Source organism: Halichondria panicea, chromosome 13 (assembly GCF_963675165.1).
Source record: "Halichondria panicea chromosome 13, odHalPani1.1, whole genome shotgun sequence".
Classification (NCBI taxonomy): domain Eukaryota; kingdom Metazoa; phylum Porifera; class Demospongiae; order Suberitida; family Halichondriidae; genus Halichondria; species Halichondria panicea.
The window spans coordinates 2,373,886-2,388,861 of record NC_087389.1 but is presented as its reverse complement, the minus strand read 5'-3'; the positions used below and the strand labels follow the sequence as shown (position 1 = coordinate 2,388,861).

The 14,976-nt window shown below is 41.9% G+C and overlaps 2 long non-coding RNA genes across 2 annotated transcripts; one reads left to right on the top strand and one right to left on the bottom strand.

Moving 5' to 3' along the window:
• Positions 1-271: 271 nt before the first annotated feature.
• On the bottom strand, positions 272-11,475 carry LOC135347150 (uncharacterized). Its single transcript, XR_010398288.1, has 4 exons — positions 9,299-11,475; positions 7,232-9,150; positions 6,792-7,132; positions 272-6,461 (listed from the first exon to the last, which is right to left on the bottom strand). It is a non-coding gene; the product is annotated as an uncharacterized LOC135347150 (long non-coding RNA).
• Positions 11,476-14,116: 2,641 nt separating this feature from the next.
• LOC135347151 (uncharacterized) lies at positions 14,117-14,804 on the top strand. The gene is made up of 2 exons (XR_010398289.1): positions 14,117-14,242; positions 14,313-14,804. It is a non-coding gene; the product is annotated as an uncharacterized LOC135347151 (long non-coding RNA).
• Positions 14,805-14,976: the final 172 nt, after the last annotated feature.

Here is a 14,976-nt window from a genome sequence, read left to right as displayed (position 1 = left end):
TACAAGCCACAGCAATAATATACAGGTGGCTCCTGCGCAACAGAACCTCGTGGTTCATGCTATAAGGAAGACGCATCAGCTAATTTCTTAGGTGAGTTACTTACATCTATATATATATTTGAATGACTTTATATTATTACAGTTACACTTGGACTGCTTGTTGCACTTGTTCTGTTGACAAAGAGCATTTAAAGTTACCTCTACAATCAACTGATGTATTCTTAATTATTATAAAAATGACAATATTAATCATTATAAAAGGTTCATGGATAATAAAATGAGAGATACAGAGAAAAGGCTAAATAAACTATCTGTTCATCCAGATTCTTGAGATTGCCTCTCCCTGCAGAGATAGAACAGTTTGAACATGAGTCAAAATAAGTGAAATTTTGCTAAACACGGGCAAACCCACTGCCAATCCTATGTAGGTTTTACTAATCAAGCATAGAAATCTGAAATCTTCTATGAAATCTCGAATGAAATCTTGAGCGAGGCTATAAACCACGCCTTTTTAAGGGTAAGGGGCGTGGGTATGATTGTGACCACACCCTTTATTGAATAGCCTCTCAAGAGGCCTTGATTAGATCCGGAATTGTCACGTGTACTTCTAGCTCCACGAGGCAAAGGAGAGGCAAAAAGCTACTGAAACTCACCCTGAAGTCCTTCAAGGTGAGCTGGTCGAGGCTTTGGTAGCCCTCGATGCCGCCATAAAAATGTTGTTATAATGTTGTGTAATCATATATATGAATACTCACAGATCTCAAGCTGCTTCCACTTTAAGAAGATGTCTGAAGCTCTAGCCTAAACTAGCTAGATTCCTGGCTTTGTCAAGCATACACATTTTTGTTACTTGTAGGAATCTTCATTTTCCGAAGCTGAAAAGGAGGCACAGCAATTAATGAAGGATGCTCTTCCCCCGTACATAGTAAGTGCTTTACAACTGCAGGATTTGGTACGGATTTGATACAATTTTGAGCCGGGAAATTCGATTGAACAAATAGAACAATTTATCTCTGATGAACGAACACCCTGACCTTTTAACGAAAAGCAAGAAGTTTCCACCTGGGCACAGGATTAGAATACAGCAGTTTGTTAGTGAGCTATGTGCTAAGAAACAATCACCAATCACTTGGAAAGAGAGGTCACAGTGGACATAAAAATAAAGCATCAAAGAGAACAAGATTAAGTGATACATCAGATTTTACGGACAGTGATCAAGTTAGTATTATAGGTATCATTCGATGGCATATTAGTAAATGGCAAAGATCCCGGACGAACGAAAATGTTGGGGTTCTCTGTTCGTGGTATTCAGAGGTGGTGGAACACATTTTTTATAACAGTAATGTAAGTAGCTGTTCCGTTTATAATTTCCCCCTTATAAGTCAAGTGGCAATGGAGACAGAGCTAGATAGAACTAACTTTGCTGCTGCTGTGCAGTATGCAAAAGCTCGTGATGATGTTGTGCTGAAGAGTAAACAAGTCGAGGTGTTGAAGGTCTGTTTTGTGTGGTTCCCTACAGGCTATGGCTGTTACCAGCTTCTACCGTTTTTGTTTGACCATAAACTTGGTAGGCTCCTGAAGCTGAGTTGAGTGTGGTTATAGTTGTGTCCCCCCTTGTGTCCCTGATTGTTGATCAGGTCTCCAGAGTAGTGGTGTGTCTGCTGGTGGAAACTCGACAAGAAGTACCTTGCCAATGAAAGAGACCTCAAGACTGGCAGGTATCGCAGGTATCGCTTCCTTTATAGTTGTCCAGAGGCCATACCTTTATGTGATACAGTTGTTGCTGTGGCAGCACATTGTGTTATAGTTAGAGTGGAGTGACAACTTTCGACCAACGTACGCCCGTATTCATGAGCTACGTGCCTTTGTTCCGTTTGGTGTCCCTGTGCTTGCTCTCACTGCAACTGTTACTGATGCAGTTCGATCCATTGTCATCAAATCTCTGAACATGTTGTATCGTCGCCTAGCAACGGTCCAGTAATCTCGAGGATGATTTTTCGGTGAAGGCCAAACGACTGAAGGCCAAACGACTGATTGTTTACTGTCGCTCTCTTGGCACACATGACATGTGTGCCAATTTGTATGCCTCTCACTTTGGGCTCCAAAGTTAAGTGACTTCAAATTGTTTGGACAACAAGGATGTCATAATAACCAGCTTGACGAATGTTGATGGCGTTGTTCGTGTTGTGTTTGCTACGATGGCTCTAGGCATGGGAATCGATTGTGTTGGCGTCAATCAGACGATCCACTATGGTGTAGAGGTGGAGAGCCGTCAACTTTGGAGAGCCGTCAACTTCCACTATGCCGTCTGATGTTCCACAGTGAAGGACCACGATCACAAGATGAGAGAAGTTGCGACTGTGAGACGGTATGTGGAGAATGCTAAGATTTGTCGGACTTTCTTCTCGATTACTTTGATGATGTTGCGACACCTGCAAAGCTATCATTCCCTAAGGTTACATGTGTTTGAATCGGACAATCGCAACTCAGTATAATTATTTATACTGTAATCGAGAAGAAAGTACCTCCGACAAATCTTAGTACTGGCGAAGCACCTTAAAAAAACGAGATGAAGGCTGTACCTCATGGTGTCTTGGAAACCAGCCTAATCATTAATTTTTAATTTGCTGACAATCCATCATTCAGTTTGTGCGTGCAGTTGACTTGGTGGTAATAATCAGCTGTGACGCTCTGTCTGGACTCAAGATACTGAGGAATGTTCTCCAAAACATAAAAGTAAGTTATTGTTATGGTGGTATGGTGTACATATACACAGGGCTGAGGGGTAACCCTCCTGGCATTAATTATTGTTTACCTCTTACATCTCGAGTATGCGTTCGTGCTGTAGGTAAATGTTTGCGGTACAGCGAAAGTTTTACCCTCGAATACATGGTATATTAGGCCGGTTTCCAAGACCGGTACGGCCTTCATCTCGTTTTTTTTAAGGTGCTTCGCCAGTAGCCCACATGCACCCGCAACTCAAGAGTCAAATTCATCGACATTCTATCTAGCCCGAGCTCTGTGCTGACGATCCATTCCTTCTTGAATGCTCAGTCTGGACTTCCAAAATCTTCTGGTTGGACGATCGATTTGATGTCTGCCTGTGGGCCAATGATTCTGGGTGCATCCCTACCTGAGAATCGACCAGGTGAGCAATGGTAGTGACACTTCTTGCCGATCTTGTACTAGCCCCCATGTTCACATGCTCATTGTGTAAATCACATGGGATATTCCGACCATTACCGCCATGTGTATTCACGAATCTCGGGAGAGTAGCCAACTGCACCTGAATCCTGAGAGCCTCCAGTGCGTACTTGGTTCGTCTCCCGGCACCATCACCTTCACTCCAAGCGTCCGTGAACTCCATGGCTAGGGACGCTACATGGCACAGGACCCGACTATAGTTGTGGACTCGGTTGTTGCTGTCCTCTACAGGCAATCGAACCGGTCAACCACCTTGGAGGCCGTTGGAGGGAGCTCACTGTCCATGTCTATTCCAAGGATGATGTCTGCTGCAACACAGACATCAAAGGCAACACAGACATCAAAGAAGCATGCATGTCTTTCTTAGGATCTCAGGTTAGGATCTCAGGAATAGATGGCTGAGAGTTGCGAAATCAACAGAGCTGATCTTGAAAACACACTCTGTTAAAGAAAAGGTAAATACACATGCATGTACATTAATTGTACAGTCATGTTAATGACTTGAACGCTTTCATGTATACCTACTTGTATAATTAATTTATACACGTTATCACAGTACATGTACGTGTACGTACATACATACTGAATTATGTTTTTTGTTACATTGTACTCAAGGGCATTAATTAGAGTATGCCACATAATTATTCTAGATCACAGATTGATTCATAATCCTCCGCAACTGGCTCGAGACGATCCAATCCTTCCTCGGGTGTATCAGCATCTGCAAGTGCAAGATGTCTCCTCGCTCCCTGCTGTCCTCCACTGTCAACAGATCATGCTACAGTGTGCTTAAAGTCCTTTCCAAGATATCGCTTGTTCTCGTTCTTGTGCAGCACATCGCACACAACAACGTCAGATTTTGTAGCCATTTCGGTACTGTGTGGATGTGGGATGTGCTTGGCTACTGAACCTTTCTGTGACTTGAAAACCTTCATGTGGTCACACAACACACGACTAACAAGCACCACAAGGTTGCTCTTAATGGTCTGGTTGATGGTGCTGGTGGGGAAGGACCCTGCACTCGAGTCGAGACTTCACCGCAAGGAGACTATACATGTGTTTCAGTTGACCGTGGTGATCACTCCTGGCACTCCTCGCCTCCTCGCCTCTTGTCTCCCACAAACTTGAAGGACAAACCATCATCGATCCACTTCTTAATGGGGACCCTGTGCTGCTGAGTCCTAGTACAGCTGTGTAACTGAGTGTTACGTTCAGGTGATTAAGCCTGCCTGTAAATGTTAAGATAATTACTGGCTGTTAATATTAATGTATTTGGGAAGTATGTCTTATAGCGATGTACATACATGTACTGCAGTCCACTCATTTCTCTATTCCGTTCCTTAAGCAACACACTGAGGGCCATACACACTGAGGGCCATACAGATACCGGGGTGGTGTTTGGCGCCTTTCTTGGGCTTGTTCCTGTGGTCGGACCTGGTAACACGGAAGTAGAGCAGCCTTCACTTTTACCTCGTCGATACACTTCTACTGAGAAGGGGCATCACCAGACTTCCGACACTTCTGTACTAGCAACTCTCTCAATGCAAATGCAGACACAGCTCTAGGAAGGTGACCACCTGCCAGTACTTGTCCAACCTTACTGTCAACGACCTTGGTGACTGGCGTTCCTGAGCTGACAGTAATCTATATGTAGTTCAGCATTAATTATTATTTACACATCTAAATGTACCTCGACAGTTCTTGTTGGAGGGTCAATTCTCAGTACCTATTAAAATTGTCAGATGAAAATTGGGTTTTTAATTAATGTATGTGTATTACCAGCTGCAGAGTGGACTGTGTTGACTGGTGGGAAATCAGGAACTGTGATGGACTCATTATCACTCACTAAAGGAAAATAACAACTGATAATACACAGAAGTGTCTCACAAGGCCCAAAAGCAAGTCCCATAGATCGCTTTGACAAAGGCTGTGCATTCGATGTGAAAGGAGACACACGTCTGGGCCACTGCCCCTCTTTCTCGCACCCTGCAGCGTGCGCGTTGAGCTAACAGGGGATGACCGAAGGCATTCTCTACCCCTACTCTCATAGCTACAACTTCCGCATACAAGGCCTGCAGCAGTGACCATCACATGGATGACCATCATCAGACATTCTTCCTGGAACAAATTTACAGAATTTTTAGGTACAATTCCATTGCTGCAAAACCTTGCTACAAACATGCACTATGTTGGAAGCCATGAAATTGGTTAATGCTTACCTACCACATGGACTGATACAAATCTGCATGCGCAGTAATGAATTTGTATTCTTTGTTGAAGTTGTACAGGGGAAAATATTCACGCAGTCAGTAGCAGGCCTTCTTTTCGCTTGAAGGCCAGTAAAGGAGGCTACGTAGTGAAGGAGCAGGTTGTGTTTGCACAACTGAACCTGGGTGGGAGCCCTGACCTGAAATCATTGTTCAGACGGAAATGCATCAAGAGTCCCCCATTGAGTAATTGTGGTGACCGACCTCTGTATCCATTTCGATTCCTCGATTCCTAGAAGTATCCAGGATCTCCAGGCACTGTTTGTGTGAGAGGTGCGAAGATCTAGCATTGGCTGTACGTACGACCATCACGATTGAGTTGGATTGGGGAACTTCAGGGTGTGTGGAGAGGTGCCCCAGCCCCATACTGAAACCCGATCGTGTAAGGATACGTACAGGTTGTCCCACGGAATTCTAGGGTAGCCTGTCGTGTGGTCGCACAACTCGCACCTCGGGAGTGTCTTGTTTATTGTTGACCAGTCTGGCTAGGGCTATCGTATGTGACCAGTCTATCAGTTTGAGGTGAGCATACCGCCGTTCTGTTGGTGGGGTCTACGGACTGGTGATCTTAACTGTCTTTGACGGTAGACGTGTATTAGCTATTATAGATTATTATCAACCTATTTTGTTTAAAAAATCGTATTGAAAACACTTGTAACAAACTTAACAAAAATTCACAATTATGTACACAAACAATGTTATAAAGTCACATATTATTTAGGTTCGGCTTTGAGGGACCTATCCAAATTGCCGACAATATCACATTTTCAGCATTTGTTCTAATTATAGCTGGGAGGTTAAGCTGGGAGGTTAAGGATCACCAAGAACACTGGCCACATACTGACAGTTAACGACTTAAAGATAGGGACACGGGCAAGACGATCCCCACCAGAGATCCCTCACGTAATACAGCTCCATCCCAAACATCACTCAAGTTTTTTTCGTCGTCAGTTGATAGTTCAGGCAGTTGAATGAGTGAATTAGAGTTTTCTGCAGGATAATTATGCCATTAAGGGTTGTTGCACATGCACCACACGGAAAAACACACACACACACACATGCACACACAAACTCGCACACACGCACGCACACACACGCATACACACACGCATACTCACACTCACACACGCATACACACACACACTACACACAAACTCGCACATGCACACACACACACACACACAGACACGCATACTCACACACGCATACTCACACACGCATACACACACAACACACACACACACACACAAACTCGCACATGCACACACACACACACACGCATACACCTCACACAACACGCACGCACATATACACACTTACTTGAACTCCACAGATTTTGAAATGTTCAAATGCACTAAGTCGGCAGTGGGTGAATGGAGTTCGTCATGTTTTCTTATGGCTGTGAACAGGAGTTTGTCTTTCGAAAAACCTTTTCAATTTGTAGAGGGTGGGAGGTATTAGATTTTGCTCGGGGAGATGAATATCAATAGAGTTAGAAGTGCTCCTATTGCAGTATATGAGGACGTACAGATGGCTTTGCACCTGGATACAGAAGTTTTGAAGGCGTGGAGAGTGGTGAAGACGAGGGCGGTGAAGACGATCGAGGGTGTGGAGAGTGCTGGTGAAGATGTGGGCGTGGAGAGTGCTGGCAGGGTTTGGCACTGCAATTATTAGCATTATTAGCATTATTATTAAACTATACACACACACACACTATTTGCATGGCCTAATTATTTATTAAAGCAATATGCTAGCCTTACCTGACTTATTGCTTGCTAACTTCTTATAGCGTAAGAGGTAAGAGGGCTGAAGCATCCCTCAGGTACCTCCTATAGTGGGTTCTTGTTCTTGATGGAGTAGTCTAATTGATGGAGTAGTCTAAATACACAACCAAAAAGTCCTGATCTGTTCCGTGTCCGTGTACAAGTCCGTACAGTTGTGTGCAATTGAACTTGTACATTTCATCTGGGTATGTGCGGAAGCTGTACAGTTGTGATTCAGCATTGTACATAATCTGGTACAGACATGTAAATATAAGCTAGAGCTAGTGGCTTGGTTGTATATCATTGTATTTACAGTAATTATGATAATTATATAGATCTACAATCATGCAGGTTGACAGAGATAATTATGTATTGACAAGTGCATGCATGAAAAGGATGGTTAAAAGACAACTTATAAAAATTATTACGTTCTTGTTCGATTGTAAAAGGCTGCGTAGTAATGTTAAGTTAACAACGGACAGTCTTGTCATTGTATAATTATGGTGAAACCCAACTCGAGCTCCTGTAGGTCGAATTGTCCAGTGTAACATATGTACATGTCAGGAACATGTGTTTACATGTTCAGTCTCATTTTGGCGAGGTGGAAGGGGGAAGATTCTTTTTTCATTATGGCACAGACCACTATATGCCGTCAATTAAGCAATTATTACAGGAGTCCTGCATACACAACCTGAAATATATTGTCAATGGTACATTGTACTGTCTAGCTGCCCTAGAACCTCACTGAGGTTGTACTAAAATTGAAGATTAGTCAGGTGCGGTCACTTTTCTTTCAGCAATACTGCACGAAGCGTACCTCGAGGCAAGATATTAAATATACCATGTGAAAGAGCAGCTCAATGTGCATGTGCTGGTACCTACAGTGTTTGCATAGCTACAACACAGCGGGGACAACAATTTTTTGAAAATAGTCAGTAGTGCGGCCGGAAAAAGACGGCTTCAGCGGGGAAAGGGTTAATGTAGATAATGATGTAGATAATGTAGATAGTATATTTATCAGGGTCAACCTTCTCCACCATTTCCACAGGCTGTCCTGTGCACATGCCGATTCTTGAAGTTTCGTGACCACGAACCAACGTCAAGAATATCGAGCCTCGAACCTGAATGCTTGTAATGACATTCGTTATTGTTGTTCTGCATTGTTGTTCTGCATTGTTGTTTTGTTGTTTTGCATTGTTAAATGTAGAGCTTCCAATCTGTTGTGTGGAGATTGCTGTTGTGTGGAGATTGCTTAAACTCTGTCAAGCATCTCAGATCGTATAGTGCCGTGCAGGGACTAACATTCCTAAGTGTTAACTAAAAAAAGGTTTCACGACTGACATCTCGATAGCAGTAGCAATGCAACACCATATGAACCATGCAGTGCTGTGAATCTGGCATCTTGGTTGACCAGTCTTTTTTGATCAACCTTGATCCCGAGAAAACAGATGAGCAGTCTTGAATTCCTCCAGATTTTTTAAAACGAGCATGTTGGCTTTAATTACCGGATTAGCAACTTCCGGAACTCTGAGCGAGTTGAGTATAAAAAGAGCTGCCGTGGGCGCGACCTTTGACCCCTAAATTTTCATTCAAGCCTTAGTAACGAGCTGTTTTTTTCTCTTGCGCAAAATCGCTCAGAACCTATTCACTACACACTGAACACTAAAAAATATACACAAAATACATTCTTGGTAGTTTTTCTTTTTTACCAGAAGCAGAAACAAAAAACAAAAAAATAAAATAAATGGCTGACAAATACAAAAGGCAGTGCATAATAAAGGAATCTTTTCAGCTCCAGGCCAGCCGGCTACAGTAAGCATACTCCAGGGAACGTTGTGGAAGAGTTAGGAAGCTTGCTTTCGACGGCTGCCAATAATAGACAGCTGCCATTGTGGAAATTCATCGAAAGTTCGATTCTGAAAAGGATTTATATGAATATCAGTACATCTATATCAAACAAATTCTTTACTATACGTGCATGCCACCAGACAGTGAGGCTCTCCTCCCCCCAGCAAAGAGCTAGGGATATAATAATTATTGCTTGATACAGATAGTAATACTTACATTTTCTACATAGGTTGATGGTGTACCCAGGGAGACTGTCAACAAGCAAAGGCAGTCGCAGTCCTTCAAAGCGTCCTTCAACGCGACCTGAGAAAAAAAAATGAATGTTACTGAAAGGGTGATGATGCCTCAGTGTAGGCAATGAAGCTACATGTGAGCGCATAGAGTAAAAATGGAAGCTTATACACGTTCACATAAATTGAAAAAAACGCAATTGAAAATCTGGTAAAAAGCATGCTGAATACTTCCATTATATCTTCAATACTGTACTGTAGCTCAGGTGACTCCCTAAACGTCACAGGTGGACAGAGTAAGGCTTCTGGAAGCTCCTCGTGTCAAAAACAGCTATTTTAAAGAATATGGCTGCTAGAAAAAGAGCTAGAGAGGGTCCCCCCTCTGGATCGAGTGAGAATGAAGATACCTCTAGCCAAAATGACTCAGATGAAGTCAGGCAATCCAGTGGACCTTCTCCTGGTTCCAGAAAGGAGAGAAGAGCTAAGAGAAAAGAATTGTACTTAAGAGGGGAGGCAAGAAAATCATACCACTTCTGAACTTCAGTCCTCCTTTGAGGAAACTGATGACCTACCTGGTCCAAGTGACTTTCAGCCTAGTGACTGGAATGCTAAAGTATGCAAGAGTTGTGCCCCCATACTTAGTAAGTATTATGATACTTTTAAGAGGATGAAGAGGTTAAGAGGATGAAGAGGCAAGGATCTGAACTTAAGCGACGAAAGACGAAAGACCATCAATCCCCATCCAAAGCGACCCGAAAGTCAGCAATATCGAGATCTTGTGAAACAAAACGAATGGCTTCGAAATAATGTATTTGACGCACTAGGTAACTTTTACTTCTGCTCTGGCTGCATACACCATGCCCTGGGAATTTCTCACCAGCGTCTATCCAGGCAAAGATCTATTAAGAAGAGATTGAGTAATGAGCCTGTTCGTTCAATTACAAAATCCGAAGTGGAGGAAGAAGAAGTGGAGGAAGAAGTGGAGGAAGAACGCCTTGGAGGAAGAACGCCTCAGTGAATGTGTTGTTATGCCACAAGGAGCATAACAAGGATGTGACTGTGACCTTTCCTTTATGAAATGGTGGAAAACTATACCTAATACTTCAATGGTTGACGTACGTTATCCTCATCAGCGTCATGGAAATGCTGGAAAGGATTCACACAGCGGGAGCCCCAAAGCAATCAACCATTACTCCCGAGTTTAATTGCTTTCCAGGCGTGAACTAGAACTATGTCGATCTAGGAAGGATACGAACACTCCAAGATACGAAGTTGAATCATTTAAAACAGATGTTTAAAAACTATATACCTCAAGAACAATGGCTTGATTTTTTAAAATGAATTCTGTTCATGGACCTGTTATTTTGTGGTGTTAAATCTTTCTCAACTTACATGCTTGTGATAGTGTACTGGCTAGATGGGTACAGCTACAAGTTTATGCTTGCATTGAGCGTTGAGTGTGTCGTTCCTGTCGTTCCTGTGTCGTTCCTGTGGCACATTGGGTGTGGGTGTGGGTGTGGACACACTCAATTCAGTTTGAATGCGCATTGGCCTTTACTTGTGAGCTCCGTTCAAAACTCAGAGACTTGACTAGTTTGCAACCTGCAGGTTCGCTATGACCGCGGCTATTCGGTTAACTAGTATGTGTCTAAAAAAGATAAGATAGTGTGTGGACGGCGCCTATTATAATTAACGGTTCATACGAAAAGGTTAGGGGGGGGTCCAGGCCCCACCTCCAAAAATTTGCAACTCGTCGTCTCGTCTCTATACTAGTATGATGAAGGGACAGCAGTCACTCCAACTACAGAAAAAATAGCTACGACGTCACCACTCAAATTCATACACATACACAAAATCATCGATTATTGTTCCCCCCTTCCCCCTTCATTTATCCCTTATCTTAAACTTCTTCCTGCATTAAAACTTTGCCATCCGCCATCCGACTTGATATAATTATATAGCGCAACGCCGATCTTCAACAGTGCAGATAAAACAAGTATGACGTGTAAATACACATCTCGCGTGTACACATCTCGCGTGATTGAAGTGAACGGTCTTACCTGACCGCCGGGTGATAATATTAAATTTGAGTTTTGAAAACTGGCTGGTTAATTTTAGTACGCTAAGGGCGTATACAGAGAAGAGGGCATGCAACTCACCCTATTCTCAGAAAATACAGCATTAAATGCTATAAATGTAAATATGCTATAAATGTAAATACAACATTAAATGCCACAGTGACGCTTTAAATGTAGGAATACCAAAATGGATCGTAGTTGTAACAAATGCCATGTAGTAATGTAGTCTTACTTAGACTACATTACATCATCTGTAATTGATCTGATTGGCTAAAAACAGTAGATTAGCATAATCTACAAGAAGCATAATCTACAAGAAAGTACTTATTCTACAGGAAATGGGCGCATATTCTACAGGAAGTGGACACATATTCTACAGGAAATGGACGCAGGAAGTTCTCAAAAGTTGAAATGAAATTTTTAGTGAAAGTGACAAGATGACGACAAAAACATTATAAAAACACAGAATGCATTCAGTCAATATCCATTCTTTCCATGTCCACTGTTGCTTTGTATTGCTTTTTCCAGTTCGGCATGGGCAAGGGGGGCCAGGAAGCATCAAAAACACTTTAGCAGTCGCTTGACACTTTCTATTGAGTTTTTTAAGGTTCCATGCCGGTCCAGTCTGCTCTATACCCCCTCCACTCCACCACAGAGCTTCATTCTTCTTCTTGTAGTGTTGCAGTCAGTTCTAGCATAGTTCTAGGTTCTTTTTACTTGTCTGTTCTTTCCAGTATCTTCAAGAAGCGTTTCACAAGCTTTACACAAGCTTTACTAAGTTTTTCATTGTTTTGAAGCCGTCTTCTTATCTTTTTCTGTCAACTGGTGTCTCTCACAACTGGTGTCTCTCACAGCTCTCCAGCTCGTCCAGCTCGCACAAATTCAATTTCTGTTGCTACGCACCAAACCTGGCTTTTTATAACCACGCCTCGCGCATTCGCAATGAAGTCCAAGTTAGATAGACCACACCCACTTGTAGAATATGCGTCTTAGTAACCACCTTGGTTACGGTTAGATTCCCTCGGCTTTGCGCCTCGGGCTAGAGGCACAAACTGCAACCGCGGAGGTTACATAGACGCATATTCTACATAATAGTTATAGACTGAGTCCAAGGTCTCTATGGGGTTTTGAGACCTGAAGGCCCGAGGCTGTAGCATCTCGAGCGTAGCGAGGGTGCTACTAAGGGCCTGAGGGTCTCAAAACTCCATAGTGACCGTTGACGAGGCCTATAACTGGTTTAGAATAGTGCTAAGCAAGCTAGGCTATATTAATACAAAGAAGACTCTGAAACCAAGAGTTTCTACAAGCCTCAAGCAACGTTAAAGCTTTGCTCTGGCTAGTCTACATAAAAAAAACTCACATTGATGAAGGCAGTTTCTGTTTCTTGAGAATCACGCATTGCAAATAAAAAGTTGCTATTGTCATAGTAGTTAGCTCTGCACTAGAGCACTAGCTATTGTAGCTGCAAGAGAGAGATAAAAGCTGCAAAGCGGCACTGCAGAATGCAAAACTAAAAAAAAATTAATTTTTAATGATGCACTGTATCATCGTTACTATGACTTCAACATAAACTGTGTGATGTTGCCATGTTCCATACAAGTTAATCTTGACATCATCTTGCCTGTAGGCATAATCAGTATAATAGACCTACTTAGAAGACCTCAGGTCCATAAGTGAAATAATGGACCTCTCAGTGACCTATCAGATTGCAGTATTACTACAAGCATTTTCTAATCTTAGGTGTAGTCTATCCTATACTTACAGTTCATTTAGTCTAGAGAGTCTAGAGAGTAGATTACCACAAATGTGTGAGTAGTTGTACTGAAATGTAAATATCTTTTGATTGGAGCATTTCCAAGAAATAGTGTTGATACCTGTGTGTAGATGAATGACTGAACTACAACATATCCAAAAATGTTTCCATGGAAACATAAGGTGGTGGGTTTGTGGTGATTAATAGAACAACAGCAAATTGTTATAGTGGGTAATCGGTTAGAGTAATAAAACACTAACCTTAAACAGCTAAGGTCTTAGACTTTTATCACACAATAGTTTAATGGTTTAGGTATCCTGACCATCCCTTTATGGGTCTTAAATCTTTATGGGTCTTAAATATGCTCACAGTGTCTATAATTCATGATTTACTGGTTTTTAGGTACACTTTTGGTTAGAGTAATATTTTCTGAAACATTTATAGCTTAGTTTTCAAAGTTCTATGGTAAGTTTACAAATAAATGGGCTACATTTTGATACCAAGAACATTATCTATGCTTATTCCATTGTTGAGATATCACTGAAAAACTACATATTCTACTATTTCTACCATTTTTATGACATCACAGCTGCTAACCACAAAATTGATGACACTTTCACCACTCATGTGATGCGCAGGAAATTATTGCATGGCTTTGCAGAGCTAAAACATCATGGCTGTACTGTTGGCTTCTTTCCCTTCTATTGTAAGGGGTGTGCACTTCTATGACATCAGAGAGGTCAATAAGGGCTGGTTTAAGAGTTGTGCTCAAGCTAGAGGCCACCAACTCTCATGACAGCCATTGTATTGCTGTTTTTGTGTTGTTTGGTGTTGTTTGAGAAGCTTGGACACCTATGCAGAGAGGATGCTGCTTCCATAGCTCCTCTTATAAGATCTGGGTTGTCTGCAAAGGGGTAAGTACTTCTTAGTTATATAAATATCTGTATCAATGTTTGGTTGGTGTGTAGGAAATTGACTGGAGGGATATATTATGTTGGGGGGAGTAGGAGGTGGAGCAACGCTGTTTGCAATGTGTGTGTCACTCTTTGGTCAGCCAGACCATTTACGAATAGTAAGATGTAGGCTGTCTGGAGTACAGGTGTGTCTGTTCATATAGCATAAGAAAACTAATGCATAAGAAAACTAATATCGCTTTTTTTCATTTTCAGATATTTGATCTTCAACAAGATGATAGCCACCACGGAGAGAACACTAAAATTCAATCAAAGATATCTGTGAAGATTGTATCTGTGGGTATAAAAAGAGGCTCCATTACTAAGCAAGATAAGGACAGTATTGGAATCAGTATCCCTTGTGTTAAGCTACCCTGTACTGACTCTGACAATATTGGCGTACTTTCTCCAAAACCCCCCCCCCCTCTTTAGATAGTGACGCTACTTCAACATCTAACGACAGTGATGTAACTACACTACATGGTGATGTCATTGTTATTTCTGACAGTGATGCTACTGTATCAATCTTGTCTCCTAAACGTTATTCAACTGACTCAGATGCCACAAAGTCTCTTACTTATAGCCATGCAGATTCATCATAATAAACAACAGTGTTAATTACTCGTCTATGTGATTTTATATATCTTTACTATACTGTCAACATTTTCTGTGGTGTAACCTTCACTATATGCTCGTTCATAGTCTTTGCTTTTCTCAAAATACTTGGCAATTAAGTCGTTGCTAACCATTTGTAGACCTTCTCGAACAATTTTCCTGAGTCTCACTATGCTTCCATTAGCATGTGATCGTGTGTATACTTTTGCTTGACACCAAACCCGTTCGATAGGATTAAGCTCACAATGAAACTTGGGAATTTGGG